This window comes from Orbicella franksi, chromosome 2 (assembly GCF_964199315.1).
Source record: "Orbicella franksi chromosome 2, jaOrbFran1.1, whole genome shotgun sequence".
Lineage (NCBI taxonomy): Eukaryota > Metazoa > Cnidaria > Anthozoa > Scleractinia > Merulinidae > Orbicella > Orbicella franksi.
Genome location: NC_138146.1, coordinates 12,707,322 through 12,721,492, shown reverse-complemented (window position 1 = coordinate 12,721,492; position 14,171 = coordinate 12,707,322). Strand labels below are relative to the sequence as shown.

Genomic DNA, 14,171 nt, shown 5'->3' with positions numbered 1-14,171 from the left:
ACATGGAAATTGAAAAAGTGAGCCTGTAAATAATGTGTAAATCGAAAAAGGGAGCCTGTAAATAACTTGCAAATCGAAAAAGGGAGCCTGTAAATAGCATGTAAACGGAAAAAGAGAGCCTGTAAATAACATGGAAATCGAAAAAGGGAACCTGCAAATAACATGGAAATTGAAAAGGGGAGCCTGTAAATAACCTGTAAATTGAAAAAGAGAGCCTGCAAAGAACATGTAAATCGAAAAAGGGAGCCTGTAAATAACCTGTAAATTGAAAAAGGGAGCCTGCAAATAACCTGTAAATTGAAAAAGTGAGCCTGTAAATAACATGTAAATCAAAAAAGGGAGCCTGGAAATAACCTGGAAATGTAAAAAGGGAGCCTGTAAATAACATGTAAATCGAAAAAGGGAGGGAGAAACCCTGTGCGATTAATAACTTGTAAATAATAACTTGAAGAAAAATGCATGGAATGTACTGTTTTATTGTAATCAAATCTGTGGACCTTAATAATAATAGTAGAAAACATGCAAATTTGTACAGAATCAGAAATTTATTGCAATCAGAACAAACTCAGTAAAATTCAAATAGTTTTTATATGCCATGAATAAGGTTTACAATGTACTCATTGCAACAAATAAAACATGTTTTCTTTTCTTTCTATCTATAACAAGACGACTTAAATGTAATTTTGTGCATGGCCAAAATATTTTAAAATACCATGACTGAGCTCCTTTAACCGAATTCAAGCACTTTTCAAGAAGACTACTAAAATTCAAGACCTTTTCAAGATTGTGCAAAACCATGTCATATTCAACTCTATTTAATTCATAAATAATAAAATGATTAAGAACTATACTGTTGTCAGTTACAACTAATGAAAATTTTGCAATTTAGGCATATTACTAAATTAAATTCTTTGCAAATGGATACCTGTCTTAAATATATACTAAATTCACAAAGTCAAATGTAACATAATGATAATACCTTTGTCATAAAATGAATGAATAAACTGTTTTTTTTTTCTTACTAAGTAATTAATGCAGGATTAAATTAGCCTTAATAATTATTATGAAAAATGTGGGAGGCACGATGGCCTCGTAGTTACATGTAGTGCGCTCAACTCCTGATCGAGCGGTCCGGGTTCAAGCCCTAGGCAGGTACATTCTGTTGTGTTGTTGGGCAACACACTTTACTCTCAGTGCCTCTCCACCCAGGTGAATAAGTGGGTACCAGCGAGTTTAATGGTGGGGTAACCCTGCAATGGACTGGCATCTCATCCAGGGGGAGTAGAAATAGTCCTAGTCGCTTCCTGCTACAGAAAGCAGGATAAGCTCCAGTCTGTTGGGCCATGTGACTCATATGCAGTCTTTACCTTTACCTTATTATGAAAATTACTGCAATGTAAGTGTGAAATATTGATCAACTTTTTCATAGAGTGAATTGTTCTTTTGAAATAACAGAAAATAGGGAGAAAAAACATTTACCACAAGATAGAGATTGACATTTTAAATTCATCATAAAAACATTCATGCCAAAGGAATACTACATTGCATAACATAAAACAAGGCTTCTGACATCTTTTAGGCTATGTTTACAAAGTCACAGTTTCCTTCTTTTTCCAAAACTGTACGGAATCCAAACAGGACAAACATTTTGGACCCCTGACAAAACATTCACTGTAAACAATATTCAAAATTTTACTTTTCCTTTTTGTGATAAAAAAAAAACTGTACTGTAAAAAAAAAAATTCATAAGGACCTGTTGAAATTGAAAGGCCTATCTAGTACCATAGTTCCCATAACACATCATAAGTTAATAAATTATTGTTCTGGTACTACATGTATGTAAACATAGCCTTCGCTTTTTATGATGAAATCTTATAGCTGCTGTATTGAACAATAAGTATCAACCTAGCAATCTAAGATATTCAAATTTAATGCTAATTCACTAACACAGGTACAGTGTAGGTGATACTTCAAAGCATTAAAAATAATGTTTAAAGTGGTTGAATTTATGCCAGAAAGTGTTGAAGATCACCATGTTAGACTGTAATGCACCAGGGGCCCATTTCTCGAAGGTCCCAAAAAGTTTTCGCACCCAGAAAGCCATACCAAAATCTGAAATCTTATGCTTACAGAGCTGTTTTATTCGCTTATTCTCAATATGAACAGAGGTTTCCTTCACACAAGAAGTTTCAGGCATACACAGCTCTTAGTCTTTAGACACAGCTCAATTAAAGATGGCTTTGTGGGCCCGAAAAGTTTCCAGGGCCTTCAAGAAATGGACCTTGGACCCCTTATAGAGTCATAGGTACGGTAGACTTCTCAGTGGCTGATTTTTTCCTGATCAAGCATCAATGCCAAGGAGTATGCATGTATTGACCACTCTCAATTTTACTTCATCCTACAAGTAACATAAAACATTTCGTTAAATAAGATAAGTTCTGGCTGAGTATGAATCAGCAAATTCTATGTATGATATCAATCAGCGAATTTTACACTGGAGTTATTATTTTGTTTCTTATCATTCCAATTTATACTGTGACATTTGAAATCGGACTGTAGCCGGTCATGTTGACCGGCCAAAGTAATTTTAGCTCGGTCATGTCTCTTTTCTGACTGGTCAAGATATTTACGAAAAAATCAAGTACACATAATGTGAGCCAAATTAAACCCACAAATATAGTTTGTTTGTTCCAGTCACTGCTAGACCGTTTAAAGATTGGCTTAATATTTTTCTGAACAGATTTAACCCCAGTCACTCGAATGGCATTCCTATCGATCTTGAATGCATGACAAACAGCAAGTGAATGGTCTTTAGCCGTTCAAACAGATACATGTATGCATTGGTGTGTGTTTTCGTTAGAGGTCATAATAAAAAAGAGATAAAAACTCTCAGATTTACAGTTGGGGATTTGATTGTTTATTCAAGAATGAACAACGTGACCGTCTCAACATGACATGACTGGTCAACATGACCGGCGAGTGAAGTTTTTGGCCGGTCAAGTCACCATTCTGGCCAGACATTGCCCGTTGACCGGCCATTGTTTTGAGCCCTGAATATTCATCAATCAAACAGATCTTACATCTACATCTGTAGCTACTGTGTGACAAAAAATTTGCATCTCTGATTGGAAGGCACTGAATGTCAGAGGATGTAGAAGAACTAAACTCAAAATCTGTGGCAGTAACTATTCAATGTTCACTATCTCCTACATTGTAATATTCATGCACAATAAATCAAACTCCTATCAAACAATGTTTAAATAATAAGTCGAGTTATTTGCAGGCACAATTTGATTGTTTCTTACATACACTTATGCTCTATTGGTGGACAAAGGTACAGATGATGTCATAAAAGTTTGTTTTTGTTTCTTTGTTATGTATTACAAAGCAGACAGATTCTATGTTGTCGTGCATCTGTTCAGTAATAGATCACAGAAGACATCAAAATGTGGTAAAAACATCAGTGACACACGCCTGAAAAATTCACAAATTCTGTGACACACTCTGGTAATGGCTTATGTGACTATTTTTTGTTTTTACCACATTTTGATGTTATCTGTGATCTACTCAAGGCAAGAAAAAACCCAGGTCTGATTTCCTCAGCCAAGTAAATTTTGCTCTTGGGCAAGCGAAAATAGAAGTTCAGTGGCCCAGTGGGCAAGTGAAATTACAATGTAGCGTCAGTAGCCTTGTGAGTCTGACTAAAAATGCCAGCTTGATAAATGATAATTTCCAGTCATTCCATTTCAAAACTTAAGACCTAAAGATTAGTTAATTATTAGGTTGAAAGCAAGAAATAGTTTGGAGTCCGAGTGTACTTCATTCGCATTTGTCCTCTGATTTCCTTACTGGCCACCACACTGGCAGCTAATATTTAAGTGGGGCAAGTGAAAACTGAAATTGACTGGCCCACTGGGCAAGTGACTTACAATTTTTTTCCTGCCCTGCTACAGATGCATGAACAGATGCATGACACATGAAACCTACATGTATTTGGTAAGAGCCCAATTTCATACAAGTAAAATGTACAGCTGTGACAGGGCTCTAAAGTGCTGTCTGGTCATCCCAGGGTAAGGCAATCGATTGAAATAGATCCATAAATTGATATAAATCAATAAATTGAAATTAATGTAAGTGTTATCAGTGCTATTGATCAATGAAATGAAATTTATACTCACATGCTAGAAAAGTTTTAAGTTATCAGTTTGACTTTACCAAATCTATCAGTCATTAGAGAATCAATTGAAAGTTGGTCTCTCTTTGTTAGTTCACCTAAACTGTAGAAAAATTGTGTCCCTCAACACAATGTTTGATTGTAACTTTTTTATGTAGATTTCAAAGGCACTACCAAAAACCCCCAAAACATAGTCCCTGATACATGTATGCCAGCAAAATATTCTGTTTACGAGATACAATGTTATGTTTTTATGCAATTGTATTCATGATTTCATATTTCACTTTAAATCTTTTGTTCATTTCTTTCTTATTAAATGTTGCTTAAAAGATAAGCTAGTATCAGCAAAATTGATAATGGTTATTGAAAATTTGATCACAATCGATGACTCATGACGAATCCTTTTATTGATTTCTGATATCATTGACTAATTTCTATTGATTGTTATGAAATAATCGATTGACTATACTGTGTCGTCCAAGACAAGTAGATATTCCTGCCTGGGCAAGTTACTCTTCCTTTTTTTCAAGTCCTGTGTAGTTTTCACAACAGTTTGAGGTACATGTATACCTCTTTATAAAGTATCATAGTGTTTTTTTTTGTGAAAGAAAATACCACAACATTTAACTTACTACAGTATCAGCACCAGTGGGTGTAATGTCCATGTACAGTTGTGTATAACAGCATATTGTAACTTGCATGTAGGTACAACTGTAGACACTTGAGTAACTTCAGAATACTTACTCTAGCATAAGAGAAATTTCTCTGCTGAAGATGGCACATTACATTTTAGCTTACTAGCATTCACATCAGAGGGCAACATAACCTTACAAGAGCATGCATCAGAAAGAATCATGAGGTGCATATAAGCCAATAACAAATGTCGCATGCTCATGCTCAGTTATCGAGAACAGATAATAACAGATAATAAAGCTCTTTATGCACGGCAGGTAAACATCAACAAAGTCGATTCCACAAGCAATGTAACTTCTCCTTGATAATGGCACATTCACAACCAAAGGCAAAACGAAATGTATACGTATCTTGACGTTACTTTACTCTGCTCGTTCAATTTATGCAAAACTTGCTTACCTGTCGTTTTTGTTGCCTGTAATCGCTATCTTCAACTTCTGGGTAACGGTAAACTTTGCCTTGAAACCGTGCACGGTGACGAAGCGAAGGTAGAGTGGATTTTGGCCCGCTAAAAGAGAGCTCGAGTTCGATGTAAGTTCCAACGAACTGCCAAACATGGCGGGAGAACCGAGAGAACCTGGTACCTAACATGAAGACCGCTGATTCCCGCCTGTTGGAGATCGGGCACTCACAAAGCTGGTATGCTCTTATAAAGGGACTGGGATAACAGTGATGGCAATGAAAGCACAAAACGGTAGAAATCACCAAAAAAAAAAAAAACAAAAAAAAAAAAACAAAGAAACAGTGAACATGCAAGGGCAGACTTAGTTGTATTAATCTTACTTGTAGAATGTTCATGTTTCGGAATATTTAACGCTCTAAATCGATGATATTTCGTTCATTCTCAGCGGTTCAGGGGCACAACTGTGACCTCGAACTTTCGCGATATGAGAAGTTTAATGTTTGTTGTTTTCGGATTGTTAAAAATGTCATTTTGGGTACCGAAAAAAAGTCAGCTATCATTTTCGGAAAGGCGATAAGACCTAACGTTTTCGGGAAATGGACAAAAAAGCCCTAATAAGTTCGAGAATACTCAAGCTCCTCTAGAATAACCGAACAGATAAATTTTTTTTTGCGCAACCTAAAATTAACCTACAGAGCTTTGAAAGTACACCAGATAACCTAAAACAGCGTTGAAAAGCATTCGAGAGGGAGCGGTCGTTGGGTGTCCCTTATGGTTCCCTGCCTAACCTAACTCCGCGTCAGTTCAAATTCGGTCACCAGGGCTCTTTCCGTCTTGAACTCACACAACACGTGACGCTTTCATGGTCCTTCATGAATAAATACGTACGTCCGAGAATTAATTTTTCTCTTTTCTAGAGACGTAAGCTTGGGACGCCTGCATGTGCAGTAACAATTCTAGTTTTATTTTGTCGTTGTGGATGCGCGGAAAGTTCACAAGAAGACAGCTTAATTAGTGCGGTGTCGCACCCGTGCAACTTCTAGATTTTCCATTTACATGGTTTTTACATGTTTCTTACAGGCTCCCTTTCTTTCATTTACATTGTTTTTACATGTTTCTTACAGGCCCCCTTTTTTCATTTACATGCTTTTTACATGTTTCTTACAGGCCCCCTTTTTTCATTTACATGCTTTTTACATGTTTCTTACAGGCCCCCTTTTTTCATTTACATGCTTTTTACATGTTTCTTACAGCCCCCCTTTTTTCATTTACATGCTTTTTACATGTTTCTTACAGGCCCCCTTTTTTCATTTACATGCTTTTTACATGTTTCTTACAGCCCCCCTTTTTTAATTTACATGCTTTTTACATGTTTCTTACAGCCCCCCTTTTTTCATTTACATGGTTTTTACATGTTTCTTACAGGCCCCCTTTTTTCATTTACATGGTTTTTACAGGGTTACAAACATAACATTTCCAGACTTTTTACAGCATTCGCTTGAATTATTTACACGTTCCTCACATGGTTTAGCAAAGCAATTTACATGTTTTTTACAAAGGCAGATACTGTAAAAGTGCGTAAAATATTTTACAGGTTTTTACATGTTCTTCAAATGATCATTGTCGACAAAGACAATGTAAATCACTATTTACAGAACATTTACATGCTGTACTAAAAGCTGTAAATTTCCTGTAATTTTATTTTACAAAACCCTAACATGTAAATTGTAATTTACAAAGAATGTAAATCAAGATTTACATACTGTAAATTAAAATTGACATGTCCATGTAAATTTTCAACTTTTCCAGTGAATATCACGTTTTCATAACACGTTTTTGTGTTTCGATTCTGTACTTACAGTCGTGTTAGCCAACCAAGTTAGTTATTTGAAGGACGATTGCAAAAAACAATTATTAACGAGACAATTCTGATGGGACAGTTATTCCGGAAGCATGTTGTTAGTATTTTATTGTCATTTAATAGTATACTTCTATCTGTTCTACACGGCTTCTTGATCATACATACATACACGTGCATTATGTTATTACGTTGGCTGACTAGGCCACTAGCAATAAAATATGCTGATTTGCCGAGAAGTAAATGCCTGACTGACTGACTGACTGACTGACTCACTGACTGACTCACTGAATGACTGACTGACTGACTGACTCACTGACTGACTGACTGGCTGGCTGACTGACTGACTCACTGACTGACTCACTTACTGGCTGACTGTGACTGTGTTTTTGCTTTTAGCTTGCATACGAGCTTGCCATTCTATAATTAATCAGTTGATTGACCGATGAATGGTCGAATTAATTAATTACTTAAGTAATTAATTAATTAACGTTTTCGATTAACAATTAAGACTAAAAAGCAGCGATATTAAAGAATGACGTTTCGACGGCTCCATGCCATCATTCTCAAATTCAAATAAAATACAATATGTGAGTTCATTATATAGTGAATGTACCTGTGAAGGTCTCAGTGCATATGATTAAGAGATAAAAATAATCGATGAATAAAAATACCAAGCGTGGTGCGCTTGAACTATCAAATAAAAAGTTTTGCTTTAATGGAGTCAGATTGAGTGTTAAGTGTTGGTTTTTTGTTTTTGATGAGGAGCATTTCATAAATTAAACAATCCAGCCTCCGACGGCGTTTCTTGAGGATTGTAAATTGGTCACGAAGATCTTTGTTCCTCAGATTGTGTACGTCCCGCAGGTGTTTACCAATGACAGAATGCTTATGCTCATTAATTCGCTGAAATAGGTGTCGGCATGTATAGCCCACATAATGTGCGTCGCACAGATCACATTTGTATTCATAAACAACGCATTGTTCGTTAACAAGAGGTGATTTGGGTTCCGTCAATTTGATCTCATCAGCAATTTTCTTGCTCGTAAACGCTGGGCGCAAGTCGCTGTTAATTTTCTTCGCAAAATCGGAGAGCTGTCTTCGTACTAAGTCGGCTGATCGCTGATCTTTAAAGGGAAGAATAATCCGAACGGGCTTATTAACTTGAATATCAAATGCTTGTTCTCGGTCTTGCGACTCAATAAATCTGGTGATTGTACAGTTTATGAGTCTCTCAGGGTACTTAAGCTTGAGAAAGATCTCTTTCAGGTTATCACATTCAGCAGCGAAAAAATCAGATGAAGACAAGAGTCTATGTGCACGATTTAGCACAGTCTTGAGAAGAGATCGTTTATACCTGTTGTCCACATGGCTTTGGTAATGGAGAAGAAGGTCTCTATCTGTTATTTTCCTGTAGACGCATGTTCAAACTTGGCTACCCATCTTCACGAGTTCCATTCCGATGAAAGGCAGTTTGTTATTGATTGCTACTTCCATCGTAAAGTTGATTGAAGGGTGTGCTTTGTTCAGCGTCGCAAGAAAAGCTGTAGCAGTTGGAATGTCTTGCACCGCGGCTAACGTATCATCCACGTACCTTCTGTAGAAATCGCGTAGTTTATTCTCCCTTTCAATGTGACATACAACATGAACATCAGCCGAGATGATCTCGTTACCCTTCTAAGAGTGACTATTAAACACTTAAAAACTTTTCCTTTCAAGCTTCTCCTCGATGGAACACACGAGTGTATTTGCCATGAGCGGTTCCAGTGGTGATCCCATCGCCACGCCATGTATTTGTTCGTAGAGGCCTCCAATAAACTGGAAAAGTTGGTGACTGGAAGGTGAGGGGAAAACTTTACACGTTAATAACAAGAAAAGTAATCAAAACACAATGAAACAAGCTGTTTACTGAGTGTATAAGTTAGGTGGGAAAGGCTGAGCAAAAAACACACACCAAATGCCTTATTTATGTGACTCTGTCTTGTTTCCATGGCAACCTTGCTTAGTCAGGCATGATTACCCTAAGTTTGAGTTTTCTAATCTAATTCTCTGTTTTTTATTGACGTTTTCAAGTTTCTTGGGACAAACATAGTTTTTTGCACCTTTTCATTCCTTTAGTACCCTTTCTCTTCTCTTTTAAGTTTGTTATAATTGGCAAAAACGATATTTTGACTTCATGGAATAGTCATGAATTCGGACTAGTGGATTCAATACGACGGATGTTTTGGAATTTATGACATTCTGACGTCACGTGCCTTCATAGCTGACTATTCACTATTATTAGAATTTTAAGCCGTGAGATTTTTCTCCTTCCCCCTGCCAGAAGATAACAAATACCTTGTGTGACTAGTGTTACTGAAATTTACGACTTAATTGCGACACACCCAGAGGTGCTTTCCTTCAGGCTTCGATCTTTGCTCCTCTTTGGAATCGATTCTAAACACGAATACCATCGTTACGATAGAGACTGTAAGTAAGTAAGCCTCGTATGACACGCGAAGCGTCTCCTCTGTCATTTAATATTGGGCATGTGAAACTATTTAATTCATCTCCAAGCCCTTTCAACTCTTCAAGTGAAACAACATCCAATATGGCGTCGAAAATGTTAGCAATTGAATTGTGTGTGGGTACACAATTTAAGTTAGAGATATTTTGTTCAAATGTGTATGCAGATGATGATGGAACAACGATCCTTGAACCAGTGGAACGAATTAAAGACATTAAAGCGTGTAAAAAAAACTCTTTGAACGTGCAAAATAACTTTATATCTGATGAACATGCATGCAGTCACTCTACCCTTGGATACTTATGGGATGCAATAGGTATTACAACGCCGAACTCCTCAAATATGCTATCTGAAACGCTAGCGGTAACCTTTTTCGGTTCTTCAATTTCTGCTTTCTCCTTGATGGAAAAAATGGTGTTGACATGGCGCACTTTGGTCACGCAAACAGGTGAATTTTCCGCAGTGACGTGGGCAAATCACAATCTTCTTTAATTCATACTTTAACTTCCATTCAGGGAGGTTGTCAACTCTGTGAGACGCTGCCAGTTTATTACCACCAGTGCCCACTTTAATTTGATCAGTGGGTGGGTAACATCTCGATTTAACGTCGCTAATGGGAGAGTCACAGCAGGCTCTGATGTCTTGTTATCTCATGCCCCGCAAATGTCATCTTTTTTCCAAAAGAGACACCGTATACTCATGTTTTTAGTTTTGCAGGGGACTAAATTGTAATAGCCAGACGTTTCCTCCCCTGCCTTTCGAGCACACTCAAATGAAACAAATTCACTTACAGTACAGTACACCGATTTAGTCTGGATCTGTGCCGACTAAAAACGCAACAAATGGAAAATCCAAATAGAGAAAGGGAAAGTGTGCCAATGAGTAATTTTCTGGCAATTTGGTCAGACATTCAGGAACTTGGCGGGGAAAACAGACCGTCTTGGACGTCCTCAATTTATAATACCAAGGCCGTTTGCACTGGGGGACTGGGTATGAATAAATATTCTGTAACATATTCATTCGTTCTTCAGGTTCTCATGCAAGTTATACAGCTAATCATTCCCTGTAGTGTCAAGGAGACGAATCTAGACGAGAAAAAAATGAATTCCAAGTCAATCATAGCTAACACACTACAGATAAGTTGGCGTGTCGTGACCTCGCCACGTACGGTATGAATCAACCTGCATTTTCATTACTCGCAACAATGCACTCACGACCAATTTATCGCTGGCGCTAAGGTTTTTAATGTTGCTTCACTTTTAAGGGATTATAAGAAAGGGGTATGCCTGTAAACCTGAAGCAAGGTAAGTGTTTATAGTAAGGGAATTTATCCAGACACTTTACATATAGACTGAGAATAGTGAGACTGCATTTTGTATTAGACAATTAGCTCTAATTATATTTGAAATTTCCCGTTGTGATTGCATTTAGAGTGACTGATAAGTTGTTTTTCTTCAGAAAAGAAGTCCCACACAGGTGGGTTATACTGGTTATGGTACGAAATGGGACCACAAAGCTTGGCGGCTTATACCTGATTTAATTAGCGCTTCATTACTCGGGGCCACAGACTTGTTTCGTTAAACGAGTTGAATGTTAAAGATAAACTTAATATTGCAGTTTGGACCAAAAAAATTTGCAAAGGTGTATTGTGATTAACCGGGAAGAGATGGATTGTTAGGTATATGTATATATATATTTTTTCCACAGCGACTCGGACATTATCCGTAATTTTCAAGACTTCTTCCACAAAATGTATAACCGTTGCTGGACCAAAATCTGATCGGTCCGAAAAAAAAAAAATCACATGAAAAATTCCGATTAACGGTAACTCTCTTTGGTTACAATTAACTTCAGAGTCTCTAATTCATGACTTAGAAGAAAAAAAGGTATTAATCGAAATACGGCTGGCTGATTTTTACAGACACGCTTTGTTGAAACTTTAACCGGAAGTGGCCTGGTTAGTCGTCTTCTCGTAAGTTTTTTCTTAGTAAAAAGGCCTCAACCTTAGTATTTTTTCTTGATATTACTAATCTAAGGGCTGAACTTTGCAGAAAAACTAAGACTTCAGGATATAAATTATGGGCATGGAAAATATGCGATCTGAAAAAGAGGCCATTTGCGGTTGCTTCCCATATCCTTCAAATAGGACCAAGTTGTGATAACAGCCACAGGCTAATGAAAAATCCCCGTGAGCTAATGTTTTTACCCACAGAAGCCTAAGACTAGGGCATTGCAAACATGGTTTTTTTTTTGTCTGAAATTAATTGTACGTTGCTAAAAGAGAGATTGAAAAGAGGCCAGAATTACACTGAAAATCAGCCTCTAGGGACCCCTGAGGAGCTGATATCCAGAACTCGACTAACAGAACGTCGTTGACGCTGAAACTTTGGCATATTACATAAGTCCACATAACGACTTTGTGTACCAATTTTAAGCGAAATCGGCCAACCTTCATTTCCAAGTCTGCCCCGGTCTCTCAGGCAGAAGCTCTTAATCATATGCACTGAGACCTTCACACGTACATTCACTATATAATGAACTCACATAACGTATTTTATTTGAATTTGAGAATGATGGCATGGAGCCGTCGAAACGTCATTCTTTAAAGTGCACCTAACCCCCAAATTTTTTTTTCGCTAAAACGAATCTACTTGTTCTTTGAAATAGTTTTGCGAAAAAATTTTTGGATTCCGTTAAATCCTCGATTTTCTGTGCCCCGACGAAATCTCGAAAATGGCTCCAAAACACCGCCATTTTGTTTCACGACCGAGTTTGAGGAGAATGGGTCCAGCGGCTCTTGTGACGTCTACCCAGGAAGGTTGGATATCTTACGTCCTCTCATTTCCTTCAGGATCGTGCAATACACATTCGAAAAGTGCGCACAAACGCCTTCCAGAGGTGCTATCGGCTGTTGCAGCAATATTCCAGATTTAAAGAAAGATATACTGTACAATTTACTGACGATGATCGGCTAATGGTGCAATAAAGACGTACACGATGGTTGATTTTGTCGAACCGAAACAAGCGAACTGAATCTGTGAGAACCATTGAAGAACTCTCACTGGAATTTGTTCCGCAGACTTTCGAACGCTATTTTCATAAATTTTCAGCTTAAAGCTAACCAGCAATTTGTAGAAATACTACCGACAACCTATATCTTCCAATCCCGCAGTATTTATAACATAACCGGCAAAGTTGTGTGATCCGATCGTGATCAAGAAGCGTTTATACTGATATGTAAATAGATCGCAACTGTACGGCGCTAACCAACACTTATTTCTCTTTCGATTTAAATGAAAGTCGAAGATTAATCCTTTAGAACTACATGATAACAAAATTGTTAGACTCACAGAGTTTTTCGAAGGTTTGGAAATCAGCAGTGCGACAAAGATTCTGTGCAATAGCGTCGAAAATATGACCGCGTAACATCTGCGGACCGCTTAGGGAACACATCCTTTCGCTTATCCGAGGAATTTCACTGCAAACTTTGAGAACAATTTACATTGGTTATTTGGAGTTACGACTTAAAACGTGTGACAATGTGAAATCGGTAATTGTATGAAATGTTTCCTTCCGCCTTGCTTTCCGCAGCTTCAAAAATACAGGTCCAAACAATACGATTTTCAATCGATCGAAGCCAATGTTTTGGAGGTCATCAAGTCTTGAAAACTGCAACACGTACGTCGCTGTTATAAACATGAAGCATTCAACTGAAAGTAAAACACAAACTGGATTTAACAGAACAATCACACCTTGACAAAATACATTCTCGCTAAGGACAAATGTAAACGGGCTATAAACACGCGTGGGAATCTTATGTTTAGTTCACGAAATTACCATCCAAAGTAGTCCTTGAGTTTTCTTTCCTGCTTTTCGTTTGCCTGCTCCTCCACTTCGTATCTAGCTTTCCATTCCTAATATACAAGCAGATCGTTCGCAAAGAAGTCTTCCCCTTCGTCGCTTGAAATATTGTAAATTGCTCTCAAAGCTCTAATAAGCAGTGAGTTCACAGTAGTCGAACGTGCTCGATCGAAGTTTATTTCGGAGTCTTCCGAATCGAAACTTAACTCTGACTCCCGTGACGAAAAAGAAATGATTCTGAGACAAAACTTGGACGTTTTAGTCCCAAAATACATCGGAACGATTAGTTTTGTGTTCCATTTTCTCGAGCAAATACAGAGAGTTGACTGAGGCGCTATTGTGTTTGGTTCCTGGGTAGACGTCATCAGGTACCGCCGCCCCAGACTCCCTAAAACACTTCAAGCGCGACTTTAAAAGGGTGTAGAAAATCGAGGATTCAACCAAATTCAAAAATTTCTTCACCCAAATGCTTCAAATAAAGCCTAGATTCGTTTTAGCGGAAAAAAAAATTTGGGGTTAGGTGCACTTTAATATCGCTGCTTTTTATTCTTAATTAATTAATTAGCTGATTAATTAATTCCGTCAATGTATTTGCTGACGTCAGCAATCATTAAACTGCATTAAACTGCATAGTCCTTTTTTCGTTCATGAGCTGGTATAAAATATTGTTTGTCTT

At 37.5% G+C, this 14,171-nt stretch overlaps 1 protein-coding gene, 1 long non-coding RNA gene and 1 pseudogene across 2 annotated transcripts in view; all 3 read right to left on the bottom strand.

Annotated features, from left to right (window-relative positions):
- Positions 1–14,171, bottom strand: part of LOC145478013 (lipopolysaccharide-binding protein-like) — a 31,542-nt gene that overhangs the window by 5,433 nt on the left and 11,938 nt on the right. The window lies entirely within an intron of this gene.
- Positions 7–6,585, bottom strand: LOC145478015 (uncharacterized). The gene is made up of 2 exons (XR_014048174.1): positions 5,267–6,585; positions 7–2,398 (listed from the first exon to the last, which is right to left on the bottom strand). It is a non-coding gene; the product is annotated as an uncharacterized LOC145478015 (long non-coding RNA).
- On the bottom strand, positions 7,088–14,163 carry LOC145478016 (uncharacterized; annotated as a pseudogene).